This window comes from Eurypyga helias, unplaced genomic scaffold (genome assembly GCF_000690775.1).
Source record: "Eurypyga helias isolate BGI_N326 unplaced genomic scaffold, ASM69077v1 scaffold30401, whole genome shotgun sequence".
NCBI classification, from domain to species: domain Eukaryota; kingdom Metazoa; phylum Chordata; class Aves; order Eurypygiformes; family Eurypygidae; genus Eurypyga; species Eurypyga helias.
Genome location: NW_010231952.1, coordinates 4,296 through 13,188, shown reverse-complemented (window position 1 = coordinate 13,188; position 8,893 = coordinate 4,296).

Below are 8,893 nucleotides of genomic sequence, written 5' to 3'. Positions count from 1 at the left end.
GAGGGGAGGGGAGGGGGGAAGGAAAAAAATTTAAAAAAAAATAAAAAAAAAGAAAATTTTTTTAAAAAAAGAGGAAAAGGCTGCTCATTTGATAAGTCATATGCTACAACAGGGTCATTTAGGATATAAAAGCTTGAATGTAAAATAAATGTATTTCCCATCAGCTCATGCTGACCTGTAGAGGTAGTACTCAGTGTGTCTAGGGGGTGGTAACAAACAAATAAAACACAAAAAAAATAGGAAAAAAAAGCAAAAAAATTGTATTTTGAGGGAAACCCAGCCTTTAAAGGTGAAAGTAATTTGTGCATGATTTTTTTTATTATTTTTGCATATACTTACCATTTTATTGTGTATATATAGATGACCATATAGGAAAACTGACATTTGTAATAGTGGATTTGTTAATACTTTTTACATAACATTACTGTTTAAATTGTAAACATAAATTTTTCTCAGGATTAGTTTGGAAAATAATCTGAATTGTCATCTTAACATCCATATAAAGAGACATTACTGGTTACGTTGCTCAGAATTTCTTTTCTTGGCATTTAGAAGATTAAATAGAACATCTGATCTGCAAAAGCTGTTCCTCTGAAAGGAAGGTTTATGGTGGCAAATGAAGCTTTTCATTTGTATAAAGTGTACCTGTACTTTGTGTAGATGCTGAGCTCGTCATCTCGGAGAAGTAACATTCACCTTGTTTTCTAGAGTGCCATCGTTTCAGGCAGTGGGGTTTTATAGTGGCCTCCTTCTCTTCCTCCCTCCGGTGGTCTCTTCCCAACCGTTTTGTTTTGGTGGTTTTTCTTTTTCCCAAGTCATATAAAGCCACTTGGGTTTTGTTTTTTTGTTGGGTTTTTTTTTTTGATTGGTTGTTGGTGGTGGTTTGTTGGGTGGGTTTTTTTGTTTTAAGAAAACAGACGGTAGAACTGAGTTTGTTACAGAGTTTGCATTCCTGGGCTGCTTTAATCCCATGCCTCTTTGTTTGTGCCTTCCCTCCCCTTCCAGGTCTGGGTTTTTTTGTCTTTGGTATTTTTGCAAACTCCTGTAGGAGACGATAACTGTTGAAGCTTTAAGTAAATTTTACAATTAAAGTATTTTTTTCTCACTCCCCTCTTAGGCATTTTTATATTTACACTGAATTATTTAAACCAAACCCACTTCAGATGATGAAATATATTTTGTATTGCCTTAAAGACCCAAGCCTTTCGTATCTCACCGTGTTTCCTCGTTGACCTAGTTACCGTGTAATTCAGACTCTGCGTTTGTCTGGTTCAGTCGCATTACCAGTCGAGGCGGCAGTGACTTTGATGCCACGAATGCAGATTAGACGTGGAATGACACGCACAGGCACAGCTTGGAACAGGAGTTGGGACACTTCAGTGGTAGGAAGTTAAGTGGCGTTTACTTTCACGTACTTGGTTGGAGAGGAAAGTCTGTACTCTGCATACGCGGCTGTATCTAATGCAGCTGTTCGGGAGGTGATGCTTTTATGGAAAGTACTCTTAGCTTTTAGAAACTCTTTTTTATGTACATTTACAGAATACTGCAGACCGACCTGACCTTCAGTGGGCACTAATGTGTGCAATGAGTTTTAAAATAATGCTAAAGACAGACCAGAACCGGTGGCATCACTTAAATTAATAAACCATTTTCAATGTATTCAAAGTGTTTTACTTCAAAAAGGAAAATATATATATTCCAAAAATACATAAAGTCATAACAGTTACTGAAACACTAAGATTAAGTGATGTTAATTTGACAATTTTTTAAAACAGTTTTTAGGTTCATATTTTAATTTGATCAGATAATTTCATCAACAGGATGTTGAGCTTTTGTTCATAGAAGCTAGTAAAGGTTGTACCACATTATGCATAATCAGTATTTATTTTGTTTTAGATTATTGTGAATGTGTAGACTTATGTTCACCGCCTAGGGAACAATTATTTATAAATTATATTAATCCAGTATTGTTAGCTGCTATTAGCAAAACTGTTCCAAAACGTAATACTTGCAAAGATCTGTATCGCATTTACCACACTGAAGTGTTTTTAAAAGAATCACCCTCATCGTTGAAAGCAAATGTACTCTTAGGGTGCAGATAGTAGTGTTCCAATAAGCATGTGATAATTTTAAGGTGGTGGTAGCGGGAAGATAATCTTGATTCCATTGGGAATCTTAGGTTTGCCTCAATTTATGGTTTTCATAAATTTAATGGAAAATAGCTTTTCCTGGACTGCTCAAGTTTCTTGTTGGTAAACAGTATCTTTCTAAAAGAAAAAAAAAAAAAAAGAAAAAGAAAAAAAAAAAGCATGAAGGAAAACTTGAGGCATTTTACATTGCCTCAAATGACCAGCATTGTATTCATAAAATACTGTATATCTTGCAAATCTTTATTTAAACAGAACAGTTGAACTGTTCGTTTTTCAATCTGAAGTAAAATACTTTCAAGACCTTTTAGTTTGCCTGCTCATTTGTCTTGTACATTTCATCTCTGTATTTGACTCGAGTCTAATTCCTTTCCGAGTTTCAATACTTTTGTGAAGATTTTGTGAATATATAAAAAAAAATAAATGTTTAATCTAACCACTGCGGTTTATCACCGTTCTTGATGCTTACCCTGTTCTTTCCTTCACAGTGCTGTGGAAGGAGCAGGCTGCTCAAGGCACGTTAACACTCGTGTGGTACCCTGCTGGGGCCCCGCTCCCTGGCCTTTGGAAGTCTCTCTTGGCCGTGCTGCCTTCCAGGAGACCCGAAGCACGACCTGCGTGCCCGCCAATAAGTGGAGGGACGCACGCGCGTAAAGGGCGCTCCGCGTATGGTTTTCCTCTCGCTGTCCCCTGCGCTGCGTAAGGATGCTGGTGCAAGGAGCCGTTGCTTTGCTGTCCAGCGCGGAGCCGGGGCAGCAGCCGTTGAGGGCTGCCCGCCGAGGAGGGCCTTGCAGAGAGAGCAGAGGTTCACGCGAGCTGCCTTCGGCTGGCAGCGGCGTTTAGCGTAGTTCCTGCGGCACGGCTGGTGTTACTCAAGTATATTCCTCAATTTGCTTGTCCTCCTTCCGCCCCTAAATCAGGCGGGAGCTGTACACACACGGAAAGGTCCTTTAGCCTTGCCGCTGGAGTCTGCCAAAGGCTGGCTGAAAGATAAGCCAAAATGTTTATCTTCCTCTTTGACATTAGATCGATTTGTTAAGGGCTTTTTACTTCTTTTTTTTTTTCCCCAAAAAGAGCAGTTCACATGGTATTTATAGCTAAAAGTTGTGTATTTATTATAATTTTTTTGAATTGCCAGTCTTCTACCTTGGGGCAGGAAAGAAGCTGAGGCATAAGTAAACCTTCCTGTTTGTGCGACGTGACGCGATGCTCTTTGCTGACCTCTGTGTTCGGGGCAGCTGCCTCGGAATTTACAGCTCAGGTTTTAGAATGTTTGTAATAAACTTGTTTCACTAGAACTTCAGATAATAATTAGTGGCCCAGTGGCTAGTGGCAACTTTCTCTTTTATTACGTACTTTCAAAATGGGCCTTTTCCATTTATTACTGGGGATATATATATGTAGGGGCTGTAACAACAATACATTTAATTATTGCAGCTACTGTTAAGTGCAAAAGCAGTGATTATTTATTCTGCTGACTCCCAGAACTTGATTCTCTTGCTCAACGATGCAAAATAATTTTCTAAGAATCACGCTTACCATGTCTTGAAACTGTTTGTCTTGAAGTACAGAATTTTTGAGCACTTCAATTTCTAGCTAATTTGCAGTGTTTTCTCAGAAATGTTTTCCAGTTGCAGCGACCTAAATGTAAATGCATCTTGATTATATTTCCATGAGCCATTTGCCAGCAATTCTGACGGATAGGTATTCATCTATAACTTGAAACCAGCTCTGCAGTTCTCATGGTGTTTAATTACGTCACAGCTGTAGATTTTCCTGTGCAGAGTTACTGGGCTATTCCCTGTCGTAATTTGCTCTGAGCCTAATAAACTCATCTTCGAAGGCTGGTGGTTAGAATGTTTGAGATGATCCCAGGGAAATTATCCCAACACCAAGGATGTCACTTAATGAACAATGTCCTGAGTAACACAGGAATTAAAATTCAAATGGCCTTTTTGGGTCTTCACAAGCCTAAAGTTTGTGTCAAGTATTTACTTGAAATGGAATAAAAGAGCCAGAAAGGGGCTGTTGCTTGTGCGTTTTAGCACTAGGTAGTGCTAGATCAAATCAATTGGCACTTCAGATTACTGTTAAATTTATGTCAATTAATTTTGAACAGCTTTGATTTTAATTCTTCTTATATGTAGTGGTTTCCCCACCATGACCCTCTTACCGAAAGTGGCCTCCAGAAACTTCTCTAATGGAAGTGTGGTGCCTTTGTCAGACACCTTGACCATGCAGCTCGACAGGCCTCTTGGCGGTGGCTGGCTTAAAAACTGCCTCTCCCCGTTTTCTGCTTCCTATAGCACTGTGATGAGTGGTGAACTTGGAAATATGCAATGTAGTAGGGGAAGAGGGAATGTGAATCTTTAGTTTGCTGTACATTAATTGGTAAAAGCTGATGGGATCCTGGAAATTACTTACGTACACAAGTACATAAGGATCTTGGAGATCCTCCATGTAGAAGGCACTTGGAGGAATGCCATCTTCCTGCCTCCCAAGACGCGTGAACAGTGAGGCTCTGCGTGTCCTGAGGTGAGTCACTTTGCTCAGGCGTTGCTTCTTGTTGGGTACGAGTGACATGAGCCACGAATCTGCTCTCCGTTGAAGTGTGGTGGAGGTTTCTACGTTCTGCAGCAGGTTGAAGTAGCTGCAAAGGTGTCTGTTGGCAATTGGGCTGCTACCGGTATGCCTCGGTTCTGCTAGGAGCCCTTCAGAAGTGCCTGTGTAATCCTGGATGGCTCTTGGTGTTTTAAACTGCCTGAATTGTCTTAATCCTTCTTAACTCTGGGTCCATCCTTTTCTGTGGCCCAGAGGTTTGGTGGTGAATATGGCATTTATCAAATCCTGGCCCACAGGCTGTGGTGGAGCAGGAAGGGGATGGGGATTGATAGTGCTTTAAAAAGTTTATTTCCTGCTGCTACTGCTGCTTTTTAAAGAAAAATAAAAGCCCACCAACCTTCCTAAAGGAGCAGGCTGAAGGAGGAGTACGTCCCCGCAGGCCTCATGCGTGCGTATTTGGGGTAGTTTCTGTGCGAATCACTCGGCACTCGTGTTCAGATGGTGGGCTGATTTTTTTTTTTCTTAATTTTTAAAAAATCCTTCTGTATAATGAAGTCCTGATTTCCCATAGTACCAAACATCTGAGGAAGAAACCACTTGGCTGTGTGCAAGAGCTGGCCTGTAAGGAATGCATGCGTGTGGTGGTGGAGGAAGTCTGAGGAACCATGGGTGAGACGTGGTGTTTTGCTTGCTTAAAACAAACAAAAAAATGCTCTTGTACAGGTATATTCAACTACTTTTGCTTGAGTATGAAGCAATGTTTGACTCTTGAGCTGAAAGATCATTAAGCAATCAAAATGATTCTGAATAGCTGTTAAAGAAAGTAATCTCTGCTCTCCGCTGCATTTTCCCAAGTCTAAAGTTCATGTGCTGCACTGGGTTTGGTGAGAGTGAAATCTGAAAATAAACCTGGTTCAGATTGCTTGTTTGTGCTGCCTGGCAGTGTCTTTTCTGAACTTAAAGCTCCCATCTCAGACCAAAGCAAATCCACCTTGCTGCCCTGTGTACAACCACTATCTGCACCAGGTGTATGAAGAAACGCTTTTCTTACAACAATAATGTGGTTTAGGTGAAATCCGCATCAACGGTTGCTGTTTGCATTTCCCTCCTCCTGTGGCCTGTCTCCAGACAAGGCTTGTTCGTGCTTCCAGTGTGTAGGGGACTGACTAAGGCCTGGTGGGTTTTTCTCCTCTTCACCGCCATGGATCTTGGATCCAACTCATTTGTGGTTGCCTGCTAATCAGTAACTATGAGAAGACCGTTCTTAGAAAAATCAATGGCTAACCCAACAGCAGGTGGAAATCTTTCATACTGTCTTCCTTCAAAAAGCTCGCTTGCTTTTTCTTGTCAAAATTTAGGACTCTGCAAAGGAGGAATACCTTACAAAATAGTGTAACCTTTTCTGTGAGAGTCTTACTCATCCCAGAGTGTGTCCTACACCATCTGTGTTGTGGTACCAACGTTCATCCATAAGGCAATCTTAATTGCTGTGTACTTCAGGGATCACTGAGCTGCAGTGTGTGCCATCTGGTGAATCACTTTTGTGCGGTGTCAAAGCAACTTATTCCAGCTACAACGGGTGGTTTGAAGGCTTGTGTCTTACATTGTTTGCAGACAATAGCATCTTCAGGTAGTAGTAGCTCTACTGCCTGCTTTTACGCACCCTAATCCCACGGAATTCCACTATTCTTAAGAGTACAGCTGAGAAAACTGAATTTTGTTGCCTAAAAAGAAGTTTAAAAGGGTCAAAAGCCATGGGGGTAAGAGTGGTACCTGCTGCTGGAAAGAGGAGCTGTGCAGCAGGTTGCCCTGGCACCTCTGGCTGCGCAGACAGCCGGCCTTCACCACCTCCAGCAGAATGGGCCAGAGACCACCGTGGCCAGCTCACGCTGCCCCGGCCCTGCTCTCCTACACAAGGAGCTCGACAGCTACGTACTCTGCGTTCTGCAGGGCAAAGCCACGTGGTGGTCTGTGAACACCAGAACAAGCTCCTCTGAGAGGATACGCAAATACGGAAGTTGGGAACCTGGAAGCTGAAGCATTCACATAGAAGGGAAGGAATCCAGCTGTTGCAGTTCCTGAGAGCGCTGGTCTGGTAACTTCACTGTGCATGGATAGTCTGATTTTTAAAAAAAAATTAAATGGCATTTAACTGAATAAAGTGGTATGTTACGTTATAGTGATGATTTTGGAGTATTTTTGAAGTAAAAGCAATAGAATACAATAACAAGTCATGAAATAATGCTAGTTCTATAGTTTCTGTATTACATACTTTTCTCTAGTTGTCAACACTGAGACATGAAAGTCTGTCCACAAAAACCAGTAGCTGTGGACTCTAATTACTGTAGTTACACATTTGGGAGAGTCTGAATGTTCTGATGCTGCTTGCTAAGGGAAAACTACAATTAGCAGGTTTGGAGAGCTGGTGCTGTACTAAAAGGACATAAATTAGAACTGATGTTTACTTTTCTGATGTCATTATTAGAGAGTTATTTATTTTCATTTCTTGTTTTGTTCCTCATAAATATCTCCGTGTTTGTATGCTGTTCCTACCTTTGTGCCTCATCTGCCTGCATAGGAAATCACAGCTGTCCTGTATTCCAGCTGGCTGCTGGCATCCACTAAGGCTCAATTTTATGGGCTGGCTGGGTCACGGGTGAAGAACAGCAGGGACCCATTTCTGATACAGTCGTGTTAGAAGCTAGCAAAGTTTCTCCCCTGTTCAGCAGTCTATCCACATGGAAAAAGATTATCACCACAATAGCAGCACAACCCGGTCTCATGGGGACATGCTCCAGTGCTAGTCCTTATCCTGAGACTGATCACTTCCCAGCTGACTTCAGTTAACAGTGCGTTGTACTGGAATTGTGAAGATACGGTACGGGCACAGTTTTAATGTTACTGTATCCATAAAAATCCTTGGGTTTGTTGTTGTGGTTTTTTTGGGTTTTTTTCAAAGGAAAGAAACCTTTGCTGTTACAGATTGGAGTTCATTCGTTTGCCTTACTCCAAGGACTACCACTAAAATCCTGGTTCTGTTGAACTTAAGGGGAGTTTTCCTTCTGATTTCTGTCAGATCAATTTTATCCTGTTTTTTCTCTGATTTTTAAATCCTGTGATTTCAGCCCCTCAAAGACTTAACTTCTTTGGGGCAAAAGCAGATGTATATATCCCAGTAGTGACTGAATTACGCATACATCTTGCTCTGCTCCAGGCCACCCATTAACACTTAGAAACCTGTCTTCAAAGTCTGTTTAGAAGACAGCAGCTGAAATGTCAGAAACCCTGCCAGTCAACAGAGGAACTGGTTGTAGCTTCCTAGAGGGACAGGTGAAGGAGGAGGTGGTGCTAGAGGCTCTTCCTCCAGCTCCTGGTGAATGGGGAAGGACTTCAGCACCAGGGGACTCCACCAGGTAGGTCCAGGGACCACAGCACATTTGCCTTCACTTGCTAGACTAACCCCTTGCCTGCTTTTCCATCTGCTGAGGCGAGACAGACCCGTAAAACCTCCTCACCCCATGTTCAGTAGCATCGGCAGGTCTGGTGGTACCAGGATGCTTTTTGATATTGGTCTTTTGAGCAGTTAAATGACACCGTCCATCACTGCTGCAGCAGAACTCGTGATTTCAGGATGGTAAGGAACTAAAGCATGTCCCATCTTCGTCCCACTCAGCTTTGGGGTTGTAATTATATTGGTTTGTTTGGAAATAACAACTGCTTGCAGGAAAACACACGCCATTTCTCAGCATAAAGTTTTTTTGGGTTTTTTTTAAAGGATAATAATTCTCAGCATAAAGGAAAATAAAGGGAGAGCTAGATCCTTGTTCTGTATTGTCTTTTGCCATCTTAATAATCTAATCTTCAAGGAGTCAGCTTCTTCCGTAAGCTCAGTGAATTAATATAAAAGGCTACATCCTTGGGTAATACATAGTTTTTATTCCAATGGCTTCAGTATAATAGGGCTATGTTGATTTAACCAGATGAAGTTTGTCCACACATTTTAAAAATTGCCTTATAAAATGCTTTGTTGTTGTTGTTTTGTTTTGTTTTTCTAGTAAATCCGTGTTTCCTAGTGGGTTCTCTAGGAACTTCCTATTCTAGAACTGTATTCTGATTTATGTAAAAGTATTTTCTCTATGGATATACATGGTTCATTTGGTCCTTACTGATTTTTCCAGAGTATT